We start from the raw sequence: 24827 nt of genomic DNA, 5'->3' as shown, positions 1-24827 counted from the left end.
TACATATGTGAAATATGTTTTACATACACACAAACAGATATAACTAGATATGCAAGTGATATTTTATTTAATTAATAGTGTTTATAATTTAAGTCACAGAATTATCTGCATACCATTTCATTGACTATATGTACAATGAATATATTTGAAGTAGATTAGTACTTGCAGAAGTTGTACCTTGCAATCTTTATGTGCATTTTGTCATTTAATTCTTGATACATTTTAAATAGTGAGGCAGCAGTCATTTCAACAACTAAAATGCTTTTAACTCAGCTCATGCATTATTAGTATGTAGACTTTCTGTTTTTTAACTTTTGAGCTAATACAGTTGAGATAATGATGATGATGATTGTAAAATACAATGCTAGACCCTTTCAGAAAATTTTATTTCGGATGCATTTTGACAGCATTCTCTGGTCTATTTTATGAGGTGTCTGAGTAACTCTTAAGCAGAATTTCAGTATATCTTGTCTCTGGCATGATAATAAAAAAAATGTAACCAACACATCTAATAAGCTGATAATTTTTAGCACTAGGAACTCTCCTAACACACAGCAGAAAATAAGTGTTACAAGGTTGGTAGACACAGTCTAAGCAAGAAGAGCTGTTAAGAGGCCTCAAGCCTCTGTGAGTCATTGGTGTCCTTATTTAGCCTACTTGTTCATGCAATCTGTCAAGTGGAATCTGCAGAGGGCAAGAGAAGTGCTGTGACAAGGTGCCACGAGAGGAGGGCTAATTGGGATTCCACAAGCTAATGATGTGTGAGGATCAGAGAAGTGGACTAGCTAATGAAATACTCAATCTGGAGGGACTGACCATGAAAATCAGAAACTACAATTGGCTATTGATCACAAATTCAATATCTTTAATTGTTTTAAATAAAATTAACTGTTGAGGATAAAACAGTAGAGAAATAAGTGGTCACTGTTTTAATTAACCTTGATAAATTGTCCCCTTTAAAAACCTGCCCTAAAATATGAACAAAAACAAAGTAGGAAATAGAAAATATGTGTCCAATATCCTTGACTCTAGTTTTATTCTATTAAATAAATCCTTTGTTGTCATAAAATAAACTCTTCTTTTGAAGTCTTCTGAGAACTAGGTCAATAATGTCCTCTTCATGTTTAAGATGCTGTTTCTAGAAAGGTATGGGCTTCTCAAAGCCCACAGTTAGGATCTAAAGAGCAGTAAGCTAAGCTTCACCTCAATGTCATGGCACGCTTCCCAACAGAGAGCTCCACGTCCCTCCTTGTACTCTATGTATTGTAGGTGTTCCCTAGTGATTGGAAAGTAACTGTGAATGCACTGACATTTTTAGAAGGCTTGGACAAAAAAAATAAAAGCTATGCTACAATTACATTAAAAGAGTGTTTTTGTGTGTGTGGGGGTGTGTGAAGAAATTATTTTTATACAATATATTATAGGTATTAAGAAGAAAATTGTAATTAATTTCAGTAAAGAAAATAATGTTTTTCATGTTTTATTTTATTTTATTATTATTTTTTTTATTATTGATTATGCTGTTACAGTTGTCTCAATTTCTTTCCCCCCTGCTCTCGCCTTCCCTCCAGTTGTCCCCCCTCTTAGTCCATGCCCATTGGTTGTGCATATAGTTCTTCTCGACATCTTCCTGCCTACTCCACTCCCTCCTATTATGCTTAATTCCTTTGAAAAATCCGCTGATAGTCTAATTGGGGCACCTTTGTAGATGATTCTTCTTTTCTCTCTTGCTGCTTTTAAGATTCTCTCTTTATCTTTAATTTTTGACATTCTGATGGTAATGTGTCTTGGTGTGGCCCTCCCTGGGTCCAGTCTATCTGGAACTCTCTGTGCTTCCTGGACCTATAAGTTCATTTCTTTTCCCAAGTTAGGGAAGTTCTGCTTCATTATTTTTTCACATAATTTTTGAATTTCTAGTTCTCCTTCTTCACCCTCTGGCAATCCGATAATTTGAGTGTTCAATTGCTTATAGCTGCCCCAGAGGTTTCTGAGCCTCTCATCATATTTCTCACTTTTTGCTTCCTCTTTCTGCACCCTTGACTGTTTTTTCCCTCCCTATGTTCTGATTTGTTAATTTGATCCATGGCTTTCCCTTCTTCACCACTTGTCTCGTATATATTTTTGTTCATTTCAACAGGACTAGTCTTCATTTCTTCCCTATCTTGATTCAGCCCTGCTGTTAGGTCTGTAAGTGGCCTTATGACTATAGCTCTGAACTGAGCCTCAGAAAGATTCTCTATTTGTTCATCGGTCAAGGCTTTTATTTGTTTTTTCATTAGCTGTGTGATTGGTATTTCAATCATTAATTCTGCCATTCTGACCGTTTTGTTTATCGTTCCTTCATGTGCGGGGCGCTGTCACACCTCCTACGCCATATTGGACAGAGCCCCGTGTGCTCGTCACAGCCTGGCGACCTTTCTCACCACACTGTGGCGCTTTGCGTGGGGGCGGGGGTCCAACATGGATTCCTGATGTTACTCTCTGCTGAGGAACAGGGCCACCTCCCAGTGGGGTCTGCCTTCCCGGGCGTTGGAATCTCGAGCCGGCGGATCTGGTCTGCAGCCGGGACCAGCTCCTAAGCACTTCTCTCCTCCCCCCAAAAACAGGTGTCTGCTTACTAGGTCCCGCTGTTTGCTGCTGCGGCTGCCACCTCCAGCACAGTTTGATCTTTCTCAGCCGCGGTTTTGCACTTCCTACCTGTCAGGACGGGCACCACTTGTTTATTACTTCATACGTTGGACTTCCATGTAGCTTTATTTTCAGGAACTTCATATTATTTTTAGTTTTGCAGTAGTTGTAATCCTTCTTAGTTGTAGAGGGAGACAGAGCATGTCAGTCTATGCCTCCATCTTGGCTGGAAGTCCAAGAAAATAATTCAACTCTGTAATCATGTATGTATAATGATATTCAATCTAGTATTATTTATAGTAATAAAATACAGAAAATAAATGAGGTGATATAAAATGGTTGAAGTGTGATATACACTAAAACACTAAAATGAGCTTCTCTCATTGCTTTTCAACTTTATTTGGAGGTCCTCATTCTAGTAAATTTAGCTAGAAACTAGGAGTTACGATTGACAGTTCTTATTTTCTTATCATATCATATCATATGTGCCTGGGTCTAAATCTTGACTCTGCCTGTTGTTAACTGTGTGTCATGAATATAAATGTATGTCCTCCATATCTCAGTTTCTTCTTTTATGAAATAAAAGGAGTACCTAACTCATTAGGTTAACCAAGATCATATAACTGTAGCACTTTAATCAGTGTGTAACAGACAATACTTCCTCAATAAATACATTTTCTCTATTGTGGAGATGATAAAATACTTTCTTTAGTCATTCTACTTTATATGCAGGATATTCATGAAATCCATCTTGAACTCACTTTTAACTATTCCCAAATTTTATTCTTTTCCCATTGAAATTCAGCTCCTATTTGTAGCCACTATACTATCTAAGTTCGAATATTTTATTACCCCGCTTAAAATTTATCAGTGGTCTTCCCTGTCCTATATGTCAAGGATGTAGGCTTCCCATGATTGTCCCTGCTTACACCTGCAAACTCATTTATTGTCACTATTCCTCCTATTTCATGTTTGAGCCACAATAAAGAGTTTATTCCCAGTTTAAACACCTATTTGAACAAAACCCTAGTTTTAATTCTTCAACATATTTTATCTCAGCAGTTGTGAATAATGGGACTACTTCCTAGCAAATTCCAACTAATCATGATGCTATCGCAGTAACAATTTCACACATTTACAAAGAGCAGAAGTAAACATTTTGCCACCTAGGCGACTTTAGGAAACCACAACTGTAAGCCCAGTTAGACTAGTCACTACCTAAACAGAGGCAAGAACAGGACAGACAAAGCATTGGTTAGAATCAGGAGGGCACGGGTAACTTCTAGATATCACTTCTCTCCTCTGTAGGTTAACTTTGGATAATAACTAGTTTCTGATCCAACTGTGTGCATTGCCTGAGTCAACTCATAGGCTGTTTCCATCTAATAATTACAATGGCTCATTATATTTAAAAGGACTTTATAATTTACTAAAGGATTTTAAATGCACCAACTTTGGACCTAGTCTACAGAGTTCTTAATGATTGAAAATATTATACGCACATTGCAGATAAGTTCTCAGAAAGTTTTAAAATCTTGCCAAAGCTGAATGAATTTTTGCTTTCTCACCTTATGCTTCTTTATTCAGTGTACCACAGCTCCCTCCTCTGCATCATGGCAATGCAATAACACATAGGTTTAAAGCTATAAAAGACTTTTTTTTCTATATGCTTTACATTTTAAGTAAAATTATTTCCTGGACTTTTGATTCATTGACATTAAGGTATGAACTTATTACATCATTTGGAAAGAGTAATATGTTTAAAATAAACTCACTTAACTTGGTAGGTTCAAAAGATCTTTGTTCTAATTTTATTCTAGACACTTGACTCCCTAGGTGGCTTGAGGCATGGCAGGGAATCTACATTCTGTTAATTCACCTTTAATATAATTTTAAAATGTTCAGTGGAGCAAAACAATGGGGGCAGTAAAAAGATCAATGGTTGCCAGGTGGTAAGGAGGGATGGAGAAATAAATAAGCAGAACAGAGAGAATATTTAGAACAGTGGAACTATTCTGAATGATATTGTAATGGTGGATACATATTATACACTTGCTAAAGCTCATAGAATGTATAACACTAAGAATTAGTTGTAATGTAAACTGGACTTTGAATGATAATGATGACTCTATGTATGATAATTCTTTATAACAAATGTACCACCTTGGTGCAGGATTTTCACAGTAGGAAGGCTCTATGTACTTAGAGTCAGGAAATGCATAGGAAACCTCCATGCTTAAGTTTTCTGGTGAACTTAAAACTGTTTTTAAAAAGTAAATTATGTGTTAAAAAATCAGAATTATAAATTTATACCAGTAAATGTAAAACCATAAATAAAATTGAAAATTTTCTTTAAAATAATGCTTAATGGGCCTATGTCAGAGGATTATTGTGAAATTGAATAAGAAAAAGAGAAAGTGCTTTGATAATTATAAAAAACTCCAGAAAGGTATAATTTCACTATCTATATTATTTTCAGTCAAAAAGATATAATGTGGTATGTAGCCAACATTTAAACGGAGGATAAAACCATTAGAAATTAGGTAGTCTAAACACTGAGGGAGAAGGGGAAAAAAAGGTGAATTAATTACTGTAGAAATATTTTTAAATTAACTTTCAATATCATACTTTAAGGAACATGTTCATGATATTCCCCTGAAAATTGGTAATAAAACATTAAATTGCATTGCATTAAAGTGAATTTAATACCCAGAATATGTGACTACATTAGTTTATGTGACAAAAGGGAGTTTTTAATATCAGATGGAACTAAAATAGTTAAATGGTTAACATTTTCAATAAAAAGATTATTTTGGATTATACCCATTATAATTAATATATTATTTATATTCAGGTATGAAATTTTGGTTATATATAGTTGGATATGAAGTTTTTAGTGTCTTTACCAGTTTCATTTTGGTATGCTAATTAGTGCTATCTTTTGTTCCCTTGAAAAAAGTAGTGCATTTTGGCAAATGGAAGTAAACACGATGATGGCATTTGAATACAACGACAAAACTATTTAAATGCTTCGTGGAAAAAGAACTAGTATAGTGATTTCATATACCTTTGTGATGTGGATTTAATGTGGAAAATAGTATTTAGAGTTATTTTATTGAAAAAAGTTATATTAGGGTCTATAAAAAAAATTGTTAACATTCTATAATCCTGGTGACTTCTCTACTCTGCCAACCACTGCTGATAATTATTTCACAATAATAAAATGCTTTGTTTCAAATACAACAGCTTTTCCCTTTAGTTTCCTAAGGTAACTTTACTTTCCAATATGGTCAGAATTTTCTTTCTAGAAGAGTTGATTGACATTACAAAAGTTTATTTATAAGAAATACTGGATTCAGAAGCAGATCGAATATTTAGTGACTTGATAAAAATATGTTTAGCTGTTGAAAAAAGTTTGGTATTTTAATATGCATTTCTCATATTTTAATATATTTTCTAAAACTTCACAAGAATATTAATATTCATAGGATAGTTCTTGGAAATACGTTATTTTCTTCTCTTTATTAGTTAGGAAGGCTGAAGTTGTTACTAAATACAAGTTTAGCAAAATTCAAGTGTTGAGGTTTTAATGAATAACTTCTTTTATCCTTTCAAAGTAGAATGCTTCTAGTGTTTTTCAAGAGTAAATTACAACAATAATCTATTTATGGTAAAAAAAAAATTACAATGCTTGGAAAGAAATAACTTAAAGTAATAACAGATAAAAAAATTGGAAGCAAACAGTAACTTCATTAATTTTCAGAAACTCCTACAGTCTCAGCCTACTTTTCTCGTAGGCAAACATTTAACTACCAATCCAATTTCTATCTGTCAGCGGCTTTTAAATTTGACTGTACTCAATGTTTCTTTGATAGAATAATTCTCATTGGATGCTAAAAAGGGCAGAGGATATATTTCAGTGTTTTTATACCCATGAACCACTGTAGGTTTTTGATACTCAGTGAGTACACCTAGATTTAGAGACATATAGCAGTTTAATAACTTTATACTGAAATTTTTGTAACTGAAGAAAATTTGTAGCAACTATTAGAGCCTGCTCTTGAATGGGCATATATTTTCTTTTAATATTATTCTTCCACATCAAATTATCTTTGAAAAAAAAAGCCCCCATTCTCTGGCAGGGGGAGAGGAACATAGCCATTTTGAAAAATACCCAGATGACTCTGCTCTTAACAATGCCTTCACTCAATGGAAACTATTTTGCCAGAGCTAACTGCGTGGGTTTTTACCAGAGCCTAACAGACCGGTGGGAATGGAAATATCCAACTTCTGTCCTCTCTAGTCTCTTTCTCATCTAAGGGTGGATACGGGGAGCAGAGGAATAAAAAGCACTTGCTAAGGTCACTGCCCTGGGGTGCAAGCTCATTAAAAGACTGAGACCTAATCATAGGAATATTGATTATTGTGTTTTATTTCCCAACCGCATCTCACCACCACATCAATAGGGCTCCTGTACAACAGCAGCTGAATAGAACTGAAAGAACTGCATATCTCAGATCTTTCTCAAGAATTCTCTATAAAATCTCAAAGATAACAGGTAATGCATAAACAAGGACACCAGAGGAAAGGTTAGCCTTCCATACCTACAACTATAGCACAGTAAATATCACAAATTGGTGAACTTGGGTAATTAACTGTAAAATTATAAACAATGAATCTTTTCTGTTGGCCATGAAAAGTAAACATATGACTATAAGAACTCAGTTTTAAAAAAGGTTACGTATTTTACTGGCTTTCTCACCTTTTAAAAGTTTCTAAGTTCCAAAAATTATCAAAGTTGTATTTATTGGCTTATTTCACATTTCATCTTGAAATCTTAGTGTGGGCTAAACTCTGGCATAGTTGTGGAGATCATAAGAGCTCAATACCTTGTCCTCAAAGAGCTTACGTTATAGCAGGGGAGAAAATTAATAGACAAATAAATGAGTAGATGGAAATAAGTTCTAAAAAATAAATTGGGGAGGAAATGAATGAGTTTGCAATTTCAAATAAGATATCCAAAAAAGAAAAAGGTCTTTAAAAAGTGTTATTTAAGAACAGATTTGGAATATAGATTCATATCAACTAAAAGTTACACATATATAGATGGAAATTTTATTTTTCAATTAAAAATTTTTTGAGTTAGACCCTGAGTACTTTGGGCAAGCACAGAATTACCAATGGCAGGAGAAACTCTTTCTAAACCCTTGGAGGGCTTATAACCTGTTAAGACATATACTTAGAATATTGCAATAAAAGTTTTAAAAAGGGTAGAAATAAAGGGATTTTGTATGAGTCTAAATAAAGTAACAGATAGATTATAAGAAAATGTAGATTTGAATTTTCTGATTAGCTACAAACTCCTAAAACTAGTATTAATGGTCCCACACTGTCATTACTTTTCAGAATGGTGATCTCAAGAGGTAGTGCTTATTCCTTTTCTGTTGGACATTTGTGTGTTGAGCCATTTGTTTTCCTATTCACCTCCAATTTGTCAGTGAACTTTTAGCTGACATTTGTTAAAGTTCACTAAATTTGGAAGAGATTCTCAAGGATTAGAAAGTGTCAGATATAATTCTACATTAAAATCAGTAGGTCAGAAGAAAAGCCTCATTAGTATAGATCTATTTAATGGAGAATTTGGCGTAAATTCCAGATCACATAAAAACCCTTGTAGAAAAAAAAAGCATATTTGCATAAGAATAAGCATTAGAGAGTTTATACTTTATTAACCTGTTGAATCTTGTAAAAGGTCAAAAGCAGAAATAATATTAAAAACTATAAAGAAGAATTCAGTAGAGGAAATATGCTTAATTCCTAAATTATAAAATTAGATATAAAGCCCAGGCCTGAACAAACTATTATATCTTAGAATATATAATTTATTTAAAAATCAGCATTAAAATGCTATGTAGTCATTTATCAATTATTAAATTAATATATAAAGTAAGTTGTTTATTAAGGACATTTTAAGCCATTTTGAGGTCCAATGGGATGAAGTTTAATAGAATATCCTAAAAGGTGCACCATGCTGATTTTCAGGGAAAATGTTTTTAAAGGTGATACAAAAATATGAATATGATTTTTGAAGGTCTGATTTACATTTAACACTTTGCTAATATAGATGTTATAAGAAATTTTTTCAACAACACTTAATATATTTTATATTAAGAGTTGATGATGTATGAATATCTGACTCTTTGCAACTTCTTACTAATTATATTGATTTTTTTGTTGTAAGGAATAACTAGTATATTTTTCTTATGACATTAAAAAAATTCAAAAACATTGTCATGTCTCTCTTTTTTTTTTTTCATTTCCCATTACTCTCAGTGCCACCCTAATTATTTCAGATACTATGCATTTGATAAAATTTCCAAACTTTCACCAAATTTATAACACTTTCTATACATCACCATTTCTGAAGATGGACGTTCCTTCTTGGCTATTACCTGGTAGAGCAGGATGCTTTCCTCCCCTGACCTGAAAAGATAATCACAAGAATTCTGCCTCAATCAGTGTTAACTCTTTTTGGCAGCCACAATGTTCAGATTCAAAAAAGTTCTTAAAAAGGAAGAAAATACCTCAATATACCTCCCTCAAAATTGTTTCTATATGTATACTTCTGTGTGTGCTTGGACAGAGAGAAAAAGAACAGAGGAGGTCCAGGAAGAAAAAAAGAGACTGACTTTGCTTATTACTTCATCAGTCTCTCTACAGTATCTCATGTAAACAGCTTCTGAATAATGGCTTTGTTTCTCTATTCCTTGCATAGAAGTCAGTGAGGAAAAGTGAGACAACTGTAATAGAAAAACAATAAATAAATTTTAAAAAAGTTTTTTAAAAACTTCATTTGTAAATTTGAAACAGTACATTAGAGATGAATTTATATAAACAAACCAGTATAGAATGACAAATTAAAGGGAAGCAATTGATTCAAAAGTGAGAGTAACATGGAATGCTTAAATTTCTTATAAGTATATTAAGCACAACTTTATCAAGGTTTATTTGTACTTTATTTTATAGATATCAGGTAAAACAAAGTATTTATGTGGCAAATAGAAGTTTTCTTGAAAAGATACAAGGAACCTTGAGTTAGAGACCATATTTACATTGACAATGAGAAGCACTAGAAAAAAATGTAATCGATCTTTCCCCCTTTTGCTTTAGATATTAATTTAATCATTTAACATACTAATTGTTATATATTGTATATCACTATATATGTAGCTTTTAACAATTTTATTTGGATGATTATAATTTAACTTAGAAAATACAGTAATATTATGTAAAATTATTTAATTTTCAATTGCTCATTTACTGACAATTTAATCATTTTTTTACTTAACTTTCCGGTATTATAAATAAGTGTGATTAAAATTTTTTCTCTATTTTGTGAGATTTTAATTACCCTTCCTACCATAAAGAGTGAAGCCTAAGGAAATCATACTCATAGAAAAGACTAAAAGGAGGCTTTATTTGTGATACAGTGATATAGTAAAAAAACATTGTAGTTTTGCCAGACAGAATTCCTTTCTTATTGTTTTGAATAACATCTTCTTGTTTTACTACCAGTATTGAGGAATGGCTTCCCACCTCAGGCTCACTATTGTCTCCTCTCTCTAGCCCAGGGATTGCCCAAGGGATTAGCTCCTGACATAGGGGAGGTCAGTCATAGCACCTGACCATTTCTGGCCATAAAGATAAATTCAGATGATAGTGATTTGAACCAAGTTATTCAAATTCTTATTTGGGATTTAACCTTTTTAACTTCACATTGGATAGTAAAAATCCCTTTCTTTTTTAGTGACGAAACTCAAGATGTGAGCCCAAAAGTTCCTTGACTCCCAATTTAAGAAGAAATCTCCATTTTGAGATTTTAAGTTTAAGAGAATAAGGCACACAGAGAAAAGGAGAGAAAAGAGAGAAGAAAGTGCCACTCTCGAATTCAGTCAACTCTAACTATATCATTATCCTTCCTAATTATACACTCTTTTGTCTAAGGTTGGTGAAGTTGAATTTCTGACTTTGGAAGCCATAAAAGTTCTGAATAAGACAGTTAAACAAACAAAAATATCATTTATTCACTCATATCTAATCAGAAGTTAATGTGATAGTTGGAAGGGGAGACAGATATTTAGAAATTACCCATAGTCTCTTTAAATAAAATTGTGTTTCACCATAACTCTATTTTCTCAACGTAAATGACCTTTCTAATTAAAATTTCTAAGGTTATATTTTATATAAAAGCTGGAGATAACTGTTCACATTCTGCTACTCCCCTTTTCAGTATTTTTATTTGTTAATAGTAATTTACCATAAGATACTATTATGATAAATCATAATTATTTACTATAATACCAATAATGATACATTAATATCATGAAATATATCAAGGCTCATACCTGCTGCTTCAACAATTCTATAGATGAGGAAATGGTAATGTTAATTAAGTTAAAATAAAATACCAAGAGTATGATTTTAAAGGTTGTTTGTGAGAACAAAGATAACTTCAGCTTTTTTTTTTTAGGAAGTTATTCAGAATGATACTTAGCATAAGCAAATAACATTTTAAAATATTCTGCTTCCCTATCAGAATTTTCAGTGATACATCCATTATTAGTCTAACCACAGCATTAGTTTAAATATCCCAAATACATGCACTTTGCCCTCTACATTGATTTTCTTTCTATAATGGTAAAGGAGGTAAGGGGGGGAAAACGGAGCAACAAAACAAAAACAGAGATCTGTGAATAAGAATACTTGAGACATTGACAATTTTGAAGATAATAAGCATTAGATTCTCTACAGAAAAGGTGCAAATTATAAAAACAAAGAAAATATTTAAATAGACCAAATTTCATGAGGTTTCAGTTGAATCTTAAAATATTTGTATAAATAAAACGACAAACATTTGGAAGCTGAAAAAGATAGATATCCTTAAAAAATCAGTTTACAAAATACAAAGTAGAATATGGGGGAAATATTTGAGCTGGTCTCAGATGCTTCTAAGACAGTGCTTGAGACATGCTGATCTCAAGAGTGAAGACAGCAGAAGGAGTCGATAAATATGGATGATAAACAGGTAACGATGCCTGGCCATAGATCACTCAAGGATACAGTATTCCTGTTTCTATCACACGCACACACCACACACATACATAGTTTTCAAGTCAGCCAGTTACATTCTTTTTTTAATTTTATTTTTTGGTTTTTCAATTACAGTTGTCGCATTTTTCCCCCATTGCTCCCCCTCCCAGCCCATCCCTTCTCCCACAATCATATCCCTCCCTGTTGTCCATGTCCATGAGTCATTCATATAGGTTCCTTGACTAGACCCTTCCCTTACTTATCCCCCTTCTCTTTCTCCCCCCTCCCACCTACTGACTACTATTCTAGTCTTTGCCTATTTAGTTCGTTTGTTTGTGTTGCTCTTTCGTTTCCTGTATTAGGTGATATCACATGGTATTTTGCTTTCTTTGTCTGGCTTATTTCACTAAGCATAATTCTCTCTAGTTCCATCCATGTTGTCACAAATGGCAGGAGTTCCTTCTTTCTCTCTGCTACAAAGTATTCCATTGTGTAAATGTACCACAGTTTTTTGATCCACTCATCTACAGTTGGGCACTTAGGCTGTTTCCAGTACTTAGCTATTGTAAACAGGGCTGCTATGAACATAGGGGTGCATAGGTTTTTCTGAATTAGGGTTTTAGGATTTTTTGGGTATAATCCTAGCAGTGGAATCGCTGGTTCAAAAGGCAGTTCCATTTTTAGTTTTTTGAGGTAATTCCATACTGCTTTCCACAGTGGCTGCGCCAGTCTGCATTCCCACCAACAGTGCAATAGGGTTCCCGTTTCTCCACATCCTCGCCAGCACTTGTTGCTTGTTGATTTGTTGATGGCCATTCTGACACGTGTAAGGTGATATCTCATTGTGGTTTTTATTTGCATCTCTCTGATGGCTAGTGATGTTAAGCATTTTTTCATGTGCCTATGGACCTCCTGTATGTCTTCTTCGGAGAAGTGTTTGTTCAGGTCCTTTGCCCATTTTTTAATTGGGTTGTTTGTTTTCTTGATGTTGAGTCATATAAGCTCTTTATATATTTTGGAGATCAGTCCCCTGTCTGTGATATCATTGGCAAATATGTTTTCCCATATGGTTGGTTTCCTTTTCATCTTGCTGATGTTTTCTTTTGCTGAACAGAAAGTTTTTAGTTTGATGTAGTCCCATTTGTTTATTTTTTCCTTTATTTCTCTTGCCTTAGGAGATGTATCCATGAAGATATTGTTACGTGGGATATCTGAAATTTTCCTGCCTATGTTTTCCTCTAGGACTTTTATGGTGTCACGGCTTATATTTAAGTCTTTAATCCATCTTGAGTTTATTCTCGTGTGTGGTGTAAGTTGGTGGTCTAGTTTCATTTTTTTGCACGTCCCCGTCCAGTTCTCACGGCACCATTTGTTAAAGAGGTTCTTCTCATTCCATTTTATGTTCCTTCCTCCTTTATCAAAGATTAGTTGGCCATAGAGGCCTGGGTTTATTTCTGGGCTTTCAATTCTGTTCCACTGATCTATATGTCTGTTCTTATGCCAGTACCAGACTGTTTTGATTACAGTGGCTTTGTAGTATTGTTTGATGTCTGGTATCGTGATTCCTCCTGCTGTGTTCTTCTGTTTCAAGATTGCTTTTGCTATTCGGGGTCTTTTTTGGTTCCATGTGAATTTTTGGAGGATTTGTTCTAGGTCAGTGAAATATGTCATTGGTATTTTAATAGGGATTGCATTGAATCTGTAAATTGCTTCAGGTAGTATGGCCATTTTGATGATGTTGATTCTTCCCATCCAAGAACATGGTATTTGCTTCCATTTATTTGTATCTTCCTTAATTTCTTTCTTCAATGTTGCATAATTTTCAGTGTACAGGTCTTTTGTCTCTTTGGTTAAGTTTATTTCTAGGTACTTTATTTTTCTTGTTGCTGTAGTAAATGGTATTTTCTTTTTTGCCTCTGTCTCTGATTTTTTATTGTTGGTGTACAGAAATGCCTTAGATTTCTGTATATTTATTTTGTACCCTGCTATTTTGCCAAATTCACTTATTATATCGAGTAGTCTTTTAGTGGAGTTTATAGGGTTTTCTAGGTATACTATCATGTCGTCTGCAAATAGTGATAGTTTTACTTCTTCTTTCCCAATTTGGATTCCTTTTATTTCTTTGTCTTGTCTGATTGCTGTGGCTAGGACTTCCAACACTATGTTGAATAGAAGTGGGGAGAGTGGACAGCCTTGTCTAGTTCCTGATTTCAGGGGGAATGCTTTCAGTTTTTGTCCATTGAGTATGATGTTGGCTTCAGGCTTCTCATACATAGCCTTAATTATGTTAAGGTATGCTCCCTCTATTCCCATTTTGCTGAGTGTTTTCATCATAAATGAGTGTTGTACTTTATCAAATGCTTTTTCTGCATCTATAGATATGATCATGTGATTTTTGTCTTTCATTTTGTTTAGGTGATGTATTATATTTATTGATTTGCAAATATTAAACCATCCTTGCATCCCTTGGATGAATCCCACTTGATCATGGTGTATGATCTTTTTGATGTATTGCTGGATCCTGTTTGCCAAAATTTCATTGAGGATTTTAGTATCTATGTTAATCAGTGATATTAGCCTGTAGTTTTCTTTCTTTACTGTGTCTTGACCTGGTTTTGGGATTAGGGTAATACTGGCTTCATAGAAAGGGTTTGGGATTTTACCCTCTTCTTGGATTTTTTGGAATAGTTTGTGGAGAGTAGGAGTTAGTTCTTCCCTAAATGTTTTGTAAAATTCGTCTTAAGCCATCCGGTCCGGGGCTTTTGTGTGCAGGGAGATTTTTGATTACTGTTTCAATTTCCTTCTTTGTTACTGGTCTGTTGAGACTTTCCACTTCTTCTTGATTCAGTTTTGGAAGGTTGTATGTTTCTAGAAATTTGTCCATTTGTTCTAGATTGTCAAATTTCTTGCCATACAGTTGTCTGTAGTAATTTCTAACTATCATTTGTATTTCTGTGGTATCAGTCGTGATTTCTCCTCTTTCATTTCTGATTTTGTTTATTTGGGTCGTCTCTCTTTTTTTCTTGATGAGCCTGGCTAGAGGCTTGTCAATTTTGTTTATTTTTTCAAAAAACCAGCTCCTAGTTTTGTTGATATTTTGGATTGTTCGTTTAGTTTCTATGTTGTTTAATTCTGTTTTGATCTTGATGATTTCCTTTCTTCTTTTTGCCCTAGGCTTTGTTTGTTGTTGTTGTTCTAGTTTTTGTAGCTTTAGGGTTAGATTTTTTATTTGAGATTCTTCTAGTCTTTTCAGATATGCCTGTATTGCTATGAACTTCCCTCTTAGGACTGCTTTTGCTGTGTCCTATAGGTTTTCCCCTGGCTGGTTTGGCTCAGTGGATTGAGCGTCGGCCTGCGAGCTAAGTGTCGCTGGTTCAATCTTCCAGTCAGGGCACATCAGAGAAGGAAAACTCTGATTCCAAAAAACCTCCGCTGCCTTGCGGCATACCTCTTCAGGGGAAAGGCTAAGGGAGTAAACCCCGACAGAAAATCGGGAGCCGGAGTCCCTAAGGCGGTTTGACGTTGTAGTCAACACTGGCAACTCCTGCGGCGCACCTGAAGCCAAGCTGTATTAACTCCATCTTTCCCTTGGACCCTTCAGCTGCGAAGAGAGGGGGGGTCTGCTGCATGGGCAACAGCAGACCCTCCATATCACCCTGCCCAGGCTGTGTAGCTTCAGCTTCACTGGAGAGGACACTCCAGCGTCATCGCAAGATGTCGATTCAACACGGGAGGAGACAGATACCGTGTCACTCCCGAGTCGGACTGCACAGCCATTCTCGGCGGTGCAGATAGACTCTTAAGAAGCTACACCATCGTTTCTCGAGGCTCTGTAGCTTCAGCTTCACTGGAGAGGACACTCCAGCGTCATCGTAAGATGTCGATTCAACACGGGAGGAGACAGATACCGTGTCACTCCCGAGTCGGACTGCACAACCATTCTCGGCGGTGCAGACAGACACTTAAGAAGCTACACCATCATCTCTCGAGACGGACGGCTGCCGACCGACCGATAGGTTTTAGGCTGTTGTGTGTTCATTGTCATTAGTTTCTAGAAATTTCTTGATTTCTTTTTTGATGTCATTGTTAACCCATTCATTATTTAATAGCGTGTTATTCATTCTCCATGAGTTTGTATGTCTTTGATTTTTTTCCCTGAAGTTGATTTTTAGTTTCAAGGCACTGTGGTCTGAAAAGATGCTTGATATGATTTCAATTTTCTTGAATTTGTTGAGGCTTGTTTTGTGTCCTATTATGTGGTCTATCTTTGAAAATGTCCCATGTGCCTTTGAAAAGAATGTATACTTTGCTTCTTTGGGGTGAAAAGTTCTATATATATCAGTTAAGTCCATGTGGTTTAGTGTGTTGTTCAATGCCTGTATATCTTTGGTGTTTCTTTGCTTGGATGATCTTGTCTATTGTTGATAATGGAGTGTTGAAGTCCCCTACTATGAGTGTGTTGTTGTTGATATCCTTCTTGTGGTCTTCTAGTATTTGCTTTATGTATTTGGGTGCTCCTATGTTGGGTGCATATATGTTTATCAGTGTTATATCTTCCTGGTGAATTGTTCCTTTAAGTATTATGAAATGTCCTTCTTTGTCTCTTTTTATTGCCCTTGCTTTGAAATCCGTTTTGCCTGATATGAGGATTGCTACCCCAGCTTTTTTTTCAGGTCCATTTCCTTGGAATATTTTTTTATATCCCTTTACTTTTAGTCTATGTAAATCTTTTGTTTTGAGGTGTGTTTCTTGTAGACAGCAAATATGTGGGTCCTGTTTTCTTATCCATTCCGTTACCCTATGTCTTTTAATGGGAGCATTTAATCCATTTACATTTGAGGTTATTATTGACATGTATTTATTCATTTCCCTTTTGTATCTCTGTTCCTCTACTCTTTTTTTTTTTTGTTTTTTCTCTTCTTTTTTTCTTAGAATATTCCCTTTAGCGTCTCTTGCAATGCTGGTTTGGTGGAGATGTATTCTTTTAATCTTCCTTTGTCTGAGAAACTCCTTATTTCACCTTCTATTTTGAATGAGAGCCTTGCTGGGTAGAGTATTCTTGGTTGTAGGCCTTTGTTTTTCATTGCTTGAAATATTTTTGACCATTCCCTTCTGGCTTGTAATGTTTCTGTTGAGAAATCGGTCGATAACCTTATCGGAGCTCCCTTGTAAGTTATTTGCTTTTTTTCTCTTGCTGCTTTTAGGATTCTCTCTTTGTCTTGGAATGTTGCCATTTTAACTATGATGTGCCTTGGAGTGGGTTTTTGGGGGTTCCTCTTGATTGGAACTCTCAGTGCTTCTTGGACTTGCATAGCTTTTTCTCTCATCAGGTTCGGAAAATTTTCTGTCTCTATTTCTCCTATCAGATTTTCAATTCCATGCTCCTTTTCTTCCCCCTCTCGTATTCCGATGATCCTTAAATTATTTTTTCTAATGCTATCCTGTAATTCCCTTACATCTTGTTCATATTTTTTCAATCTTTTTTCATTTTGCTGTATCGTTTGAGAATTATTTCCTACATTATACTCTAACTCACTAATATGATCCTCAGCTTCATTTAGTCTGCTTTTGACTGATTCTACTGTGTTTTTCAGTTCAGAGATTGCATTCTTCATTTTTTCCTGGTTCTTGTTGATAGTTTCTATGTCTTTTTTTATGCTGGTGTAGTTCTCTGCAAGTTCCCTGTAATTTTCTTGGAGCTGTTGGTAACTTCCTTAGAGGTTGTCATAGTTGTTTCTGAGGTTTTTGAGCATATTGAGCTTCTTCACCACCATTGTTTTGAATTCTGTGTCTGACATTTGGGCTATGTCTATTCCATCTACCTCTCTTTCTGGGGATTCCTCTTTTCTTTTCATTGAGAGGTTGTTTCTGCATCTTACCATGTTGGATTCTTCTTGTTTGTTTTTGTTATTTGGATTTGTCTGCTTTGCCTTCCCACCTTTGTGGTATGAGATTCTTTATGGTAGATCTGGGGGTTTCAGTGGTGCAGTCTCTTTGATCTCCTGAGCCTGATGTTCTTGGGGTAACTTTTATATCGTTTGTTTATGCTGTTTGGTTATATTTCAGATGCTTTTTGTTAGAATCTTTCTTCTGGCTAGTTGATTGAGAGTCACTCTATCCACTTTATCTTGAATTCTTTTGTGGAGATGTCACTTCAGCCTTTGTGTGTTGTCTTGTTTTTCTGTATCCACAGCTGGTCTAATGAGGTGGGTCAGAGGTTCCTGTTCCTTGCAGCAGTGGGCCCCCACACTGCGCTCTCCTTCAGTGTCTGTTGGAGCTAGCCAAGGTGTCCTTGCTGGCACGGCTGTGAGCGGGTAAGGTGGCCTGAGAGCCCGCCTCAGGCCTGTCCTGTAGCGCTCCGGGAGTTTCCCAAGGTGGCCAGGGAGTTATCCTCAGGTCTGCCGGACTGTGATGCAGGAGATGGTCTCTCGCCTGACAGTGCTGGACCCTATACAATCGTGTACAGTGGAAGTGAGCGGTTGGTGCCTATTGATGTCAGCGAGGTATTTTGGCACTCGCACGCCCCTGCTTGCCCAAGGCAGCTGGAGAGCTAGCCTCCATGCTGCACTCCGGGTGAGTGTCTTTGAGTCGCTGCTGCCTGCTGTTCCGGCGCCACAGCCACCCACCGTTCTGGCACCCGCCTGGGCGGGTACCCGCCAAGCCCAAGAGAATGCTCTGCATTCCGGCCTGGCACTCAGGCCTGGCTCCCACTGGAGCTGGCCAGGGGCAACTGTGCACAGTCTTCTGTGTATCCAGAGGTCCCTCCCTGCGACCATTTGGGCACTGACCTTATGTCTGTTGTGGTGTGTCCGAGGGGCCCCTGGACTCTCGGCCCTGTGCACCTGGGCCAGTGAATGATGGCACTTTCCTATGAGCGCCCGCGACCCAAGGGGAAGGTTGGGGAGTGAGCGCGTGCACCTCTGTGCCTGCGCTCCTCAAGAATGTACTTTCACCCCCAAACTTTCCCCCCTCTCCGTAGTTCACAAGAGAAAAATATAAAGAAAAAAATCACGATTTCACTTGTTCAGCAGCACGCTGTCTCCCGTCTTTCAGCGCCTATACCACCTGGTCGAGTCCTGTCTCTGCCGGCCGGCAGAGATCTGCTTTCCTCCTGACTTCCCTCTGGGGAAGCCTGTTGTCCCCAAAAAGCCTTTGTGTCCTTTCAGCCACGGCTCGGGCAGCCACCCCAGTTAGGAATCCCGTTTCGTCCCTTTTTCTTCTTTCACTATCTTCACTAAACAGGTTGTTTCCAGATGGTTTTTCTCTAATGCAGCAGTGCCAAGGCTCGACTCCTGCCAGTGTCCAGCTGCTCACTGAGATCGAGTTACATTCTTAATGTAAGCTATATTCTTACAGAAATCCATCAGGTCTTTAAAATGGTTCTTTAGGATGTCAGGGCAGCAATTCAATAAAAAGTAAGCTGTAGCTTGAGGGAAATCATAGGCTCCATGCAAGGCTCAAAGCGCCCTTAGGTCAGTGGTCTGCACACTTGTTGAACCTAACGGCAGCCTACCCTCACATCTGCCCTTTTGGTTTCTGGTTTTTAATGGTTTTATTTTTATTTATTTTAAAAAATGCTTGCCTGAAGATTTATATAAGTTACAATTATTTTATACTCTTCATGTCCTATGAGTATTTACTCCAGTGATATCTCCGAATGCCAAGCATAAACTTGTATTATAAGAATATATTCACTGTCCATGGTGCTGTTATTTTGCCTTTGTAATTGTTTATTTTTCAAAAATTCCTAGTAGGAAATATTACTCACAGAGCAATAATCAAACAGCACACTCTATTTATACTTTTTTTATGTTAAGAACTGAAAAAATAGTACATGTTTGAGTCAATTAGTATGGTGTATTATTTGCCTTGACATTTTTAAGAGAAGGACAAAAATTCATTTTGAGAAGTTTTGACTTGGATTTTATGAAGTATTTTATATTTTATAAATCAGACAAAATGATGTAACTACCTGAATCCTAGCTTAGAAACAAAATTATCCTAAAAAGACATCCTCATATTTCCATTTGGTTTATGTGGTCTTCAGGCTTCTAACTTGACTGTTTTTAGTAGCCTTTCTTTTTATTCATGTTTGTATTTTGTGGCATGGGAATGGTAGAAGGAAAGCAAGTAAAAGAAAAATTAGCATAGAAATTGACAAGAACATTTTTAAAGCATATAGTTATTAAACAAAGGCTAATGTTTCACTTTATGTCACAGGTTAGCAGTAGAGGCTCTTCAGGCTAAGGTAGGGCCTGGGCCTCATAAATTACTAGAAGATGACCTAAGGCAAGTTATATATGCTGAGTTTTTTCTGATATGTAAAGCAGGAAAAATAATAGTATCTGTTACAGGGATTAAATGACGATGTAATGATTGTTCAATATCTGTAATTATCTTCATATATTGATTGTAAAAGAAATATCCAGTAAACTGAACAGCATGGTAAAACTAGGTTGACACGATGATAGAATATGATAAGTACATTGCGATATTTTCGGTGAATCTTGTAAAATTGTTCTAATCCTGTTCCCAAGAAAAAGTGGTGTTTATACAATCTTATTATCTGGTTTTATGTCATAAATTGAAAATAAGTGAAAGATTATATAAATCTATATTTTCTAAACATCAATAATCTGTAACATTCATGAAAAATTGTCTAAGACATGGCATTCCTATCTTATTAGAAAACTGTACCTGCTCCCAAAAATATTTTCATTGATGATATTCTAATTAAATAGGGTCTACATTTTGAAATTGCTTTTTAATGTTACTTTCAAGGGCTTTTTAATATCACCTTCCAGGACATTTCTGTTTCAAACTGCTATATTTTTAGGGCTCAGGAATTGCTTATTATAGATATAGGTTCATAAGTATTTTTTATTGAATGAAAAATCACTTAAATGCTTCTAGTCTTTGCAGATTATATGAGGTCATGGAATGAGATCATAATAGCCCTTAGTGCCTAAATTATTAGTATTCAAGGCTCCACTGGTCTAACTGCTTCGAATTATCTCCTGGTGATTTATGGAGTGTCCCAGGGCTTATTTCATGTTTTTCTAAGAACAAATTTTTCATGTTGTTCTGATCTGGACTCCCATTTTCTTGCCTATGCTGCTGTGTTTGCTGTCACACAAGATATCATTGCTTTGCCAGACATAGCAGTTTTCATTGATGACTGTCTCTCTGGATGGGGCAGTGAGTGGAGCAATGTCTTTCCTTTATTTATCATTTTCTCGTGCACTCAGTATATATTAGTTTAACTGAGTTTAATTGTCTAAAACTAGTTGTGGTTATTAACTTTTCCATAATTTCTGACAGCACAATTAAGCCTAAACTGTAACTTTTAACATCAGTTTAAAGAACATTTAAGAGAAAGTACAAAACACAGAGCAGCATAACACCTGACCTGCATCTCGGGCTGGGTTTCACGACAGCTGGGGTATTGACATTTTGGACTGGATATCCTTTTAATATGTGGCTATCCTGTGTACAGTAGGGCATCTAGCAGCATCCCTGGCCTCAAAGTGATTAGTATTCTTCCAAGTCAGGGCAATAAAAAATGTCTCTATAGATTGCCAAATACCCACCCTGGGGCAGAACCCTTGGTTGAGATCCACTAATCTAGGGTTTGTGGACCAGCTTGCTACCTACCAAACCTAGAAATATACCAATTCATCACATATCTAAGAATCCAGACCTGAACTTCCACAAAGGATGTTGGAGAGGTTCCTCAAATAAGACTAATGACTACCACCTGGTTAAGTTCTTTGCTGCCCAGTTAATGGCCTCTTTCCAAAACACGGAGCCTTGTGCTCTCCAAGTCAATCTCTTTTCGAAATCTGTTCCAGAATATGGTAAAGGAATTCTCAGGGCCGCAGAACCCTTTGGCAGTGACTCTTTTCATTCTAACTCTGAATTTCCTGAAACAACTGCTCAAGGTAACAATTTACAGCTCAGTAAATATGTAATAAAAGTATTCACCTAATTACGTTACTAAACACAGCAGTTCTCTTTTTTTTTTTCTTCAGAGAATTCAATCTGCCATGAAACGTGGATAAATTCTTGATATGGAGTTCCTTAAATAATAGTTTGAACTGGGTGTTTTTGTTTGTTTGTTTGTTATCTAAGAACCAAAGGACTGACAAAAATAAAAATAAAAATTCAAGCCTTAGCATTAGGAGGCAGCAGCTACTTGCACATTTTTATATGGTGTTATACTACCTACAGGTAGTCTCAAACTCTAGCCTCAAAAGGAAAACTTGGATACATAAAGGACACTTTTTAACATTTTGAGAAAGCACCATTTATTTACAAGATTTTTTAACGACCTCCTCAGAAAAACAACACAAAATTTCAGTGTCATGATAGAATCAATGTATATATCATTGTAAATTGGGTTTATTTTTAATGTTCCAAATTTAGATTTTAATGCTTGGACTATCTGACTTATATTTGCTGCTTTGGAGGCATTTTTACTTTTGAAATTGATTTTTTTAATTTAAAAAATATCTTCATGTAAAGTGATAAGAAAAATAAAATTCCTGAAATGTAATATTCTTTTTAAAGTTGTAGTTCTCATAATTGCATATTGGATTTGTAAGGGGAAGGAGAGCTAATGAAACCACTGAGATGTTTTTAGACTTTTAAAATTTAATTTTCCTTCCCACTGGGGCACTTTAAGGAATTTAAAAGTATTTTGATATAATATTCCAGTGAGAAAAGTCATCACCAAACAGTCTGTTCTTTTTAGAGCTAATATTGTTCATGCATCAACACCTGCTTCTTCAGAGATGGTAGCAGCTGTTTGAGTTAGGAAAAGGAATGAAACCTTGATAGTTTCACACTCAGTACTGCTGTGTAATGAGCTAAGCCAGCTTTTGAAAATCAAACTTCTCTTTTGCAGGAAAGTGAGACATCGCTTGCAGGAACACTGGTTACTCACTCAAAAATGAATAGCGATAAAAAATATGAAGACAAGTTTCTAAAAATATATATTTTAGAAATAAATTGCATGAAGTCTATTGAATTTAACTAAGATTACACATTATTTTAGTGTCAAAGAGGCAGTAAAGTTGGAAGTTAGAGTACACCGTAATTAGGTTAGTTGATAGTAGGGATAGTTTGAGTTTGTTTTTATTCAAAAGCTAAATTAATTCAAATATATAAAATGTAAAGCCAAAAATCTTCCATCCATAATATCTGAGCATTTGCTCATCTGTGTCTTTCTTACAGTATCTCATTTAAATATAAATAATCTTCCCCAACCCCAAATATTCAAAACTTCTTAGAAAATATCCACAGCACCTAATAGCAAATTTTGTCAAATAAAACTGTGGCATCATGCACCAAAAAAGTTACAATATATAATACCTAAGTGAAATCGCTTCTTGGCCTTTTGGCTAAGATCAAGTTCATATACTTTTGATTAAGTATATATACTTAAGCAAAGCCCTACATTCTTTTGTTTTTTAAATTCACTGAGACCAAATTATTCAATTTGCGGAGCATGGGTATGTGACACTGCTTGCAGTATTTAATGTTTGAAGTTAGCCAGCAATTGTTTGTCTTACTGAAGTAGTCCTGGATTACTTTATACTTGGAGTTGTCCTTGAAGACCATGGGGAAGTTTTGTGTTGTGCAGAATTCAGTGATCCATTTACTTTAAAATGTGAACCCAATATTGCACTCATGCTTTGCAGTGCCTGTTTTACCCCTGAGTGATATTCAAGGTATTGTGTTTAATCAACCAAGACCTATATGGTTTGGTCTATTGTTTTCATATATATAAGTGTTTCTTCACACTTATGAAAGTTAGGAGCTATGGAAAAATGAAGAGACTATTGGAAAGAAAAACTCTTCTTAATCTTAAATACTCTGATTCACTGCCAGAAATAAGAGTTTACAGTTGGGAATATAACCTAAGTGATATTTTAAACCAAAGTATCAAACTTGGAAAGGCAGAAGAAAATGCTCAGTCTCACCTTTAGTAGACATTTAGGATCTATTACACTAATTTCACATTATCTAAGCAAAGTACTTACCACCTGCAGCCTCAGCAGATGTATTAGTCAGACTCATAAGGACGTTCTACCTGTGTTTGATTTCATTTTAGGTTCAGTTTAACATGCTGAATTAGATCCTTTTAGGTCTCATTTTTATTAACTGAATTCTTAGACAATTCATACCACAGAGTATTTACGATTTAGGGAAAAAGCTTTGTCTTCATTTCAATTCTGGTCATTATATTTTTAAAACTCAACCAAAGTATGACCTTGGGAAACTTGATCAACTAATATATAATGTAGATAAGTTTTGAGAATTCATTTTATATAATATCTCAGTTTATTGCACAAATGGTCTCCAATCTGGAATGTGGTGACCTAGAAAAAGGGCCTTCTTTTCATTTCTGCAGAGATAGCTCTATTTCAGTTCTATCTGATTTAAAATTACAATAAAAAATGTTATAAGTAAAAGCATCAGACAGGCAAAAACTATAGGGGAATATGGAACAGAAAAGGGCAGGGCTCATTAACTATGATGTCTATAAACTAATGGTACTAGCTGGGTCACTGTACCACCGTGCCAAATAAAAAGTATAAAACTATTTTCCACACTAGCTCCTTCAATGACGTCAGTGGCCCAGTGGGCCCTGCTGCCTGGGCCTACCAATTGGGCAGCTGGGCAAGAACTACACCAGAATTGGGAAGAGATTTTGCAGAATATCCTGCTTTCTGTACTACATCGTCTTTAAATCCTGCCAATAGTACAGAGATGTTAATAGAATATTTCCTCAGGATGTCTTTTGATCCTGGGCCAGCACCTCAGAGACTTTAAGTGCCCATTTTTCATCGATGAAAACATAGACATTCATTCTCTCATGTGGCAAAGAATGCCTGGCGCTAGTGTAGAGCTTTTCAAATGTGCTATTGGAGGAACCTTATAGAATTCTTGTTCCCTCCATAATCTCTGCATGCGTTTTCATGGGTTGGCCTATACTATGGCTTCAGGGAGCCCGTGTTCTATCTTCCATTTACTTGTGTGGATCATATGGTAAAATTATGAGAAATTTTCTCAAGCAACTAGTGTCAGATATTTGCTCTGAACAA

At 35.7% G+C, this 24827-nt stretch overlaps 1 protein-coding gene and 1 pseudogene across 1 annotated transcript in view; both read left to right on the top strand.

Annotated features, from left to right (window-relative positions):
- Positions 1 to 24827, top strand: part of NEGR1 (neuronal growth regulator 1) — an 857364-nt gene that overhangs the window by 77964 nt on the left and 754573 nt on the right. The window lies entirely within an intron of this gene.
- LOC150015095 (U2 spliceosomal RNA) lies at positions 23101 to 23276 on the top strand (annotated as a pseudogene).

This window comes from Furipterus horrens, unplaced genomic scaffold (assembly GCF_987537825.1).
Source record: "Furipterus horrens unplaced genomic scaffold, mFurHor1.1.pri manual_scaffold_3, whole genome shotgun sequence".
Taxonomy (NCBI): domain Eukaryota; kingdom Metazoa; phylum Chordata; class Mammalia; order Chiroptera; family Furipteridae; genus Furipterus; species Furipterus horrens.
The sequence above is the reverse complement of the archived record's forward strand: the minus strand, read 5'-3'. Positions and strand labels throughout refer to the sequence as shown.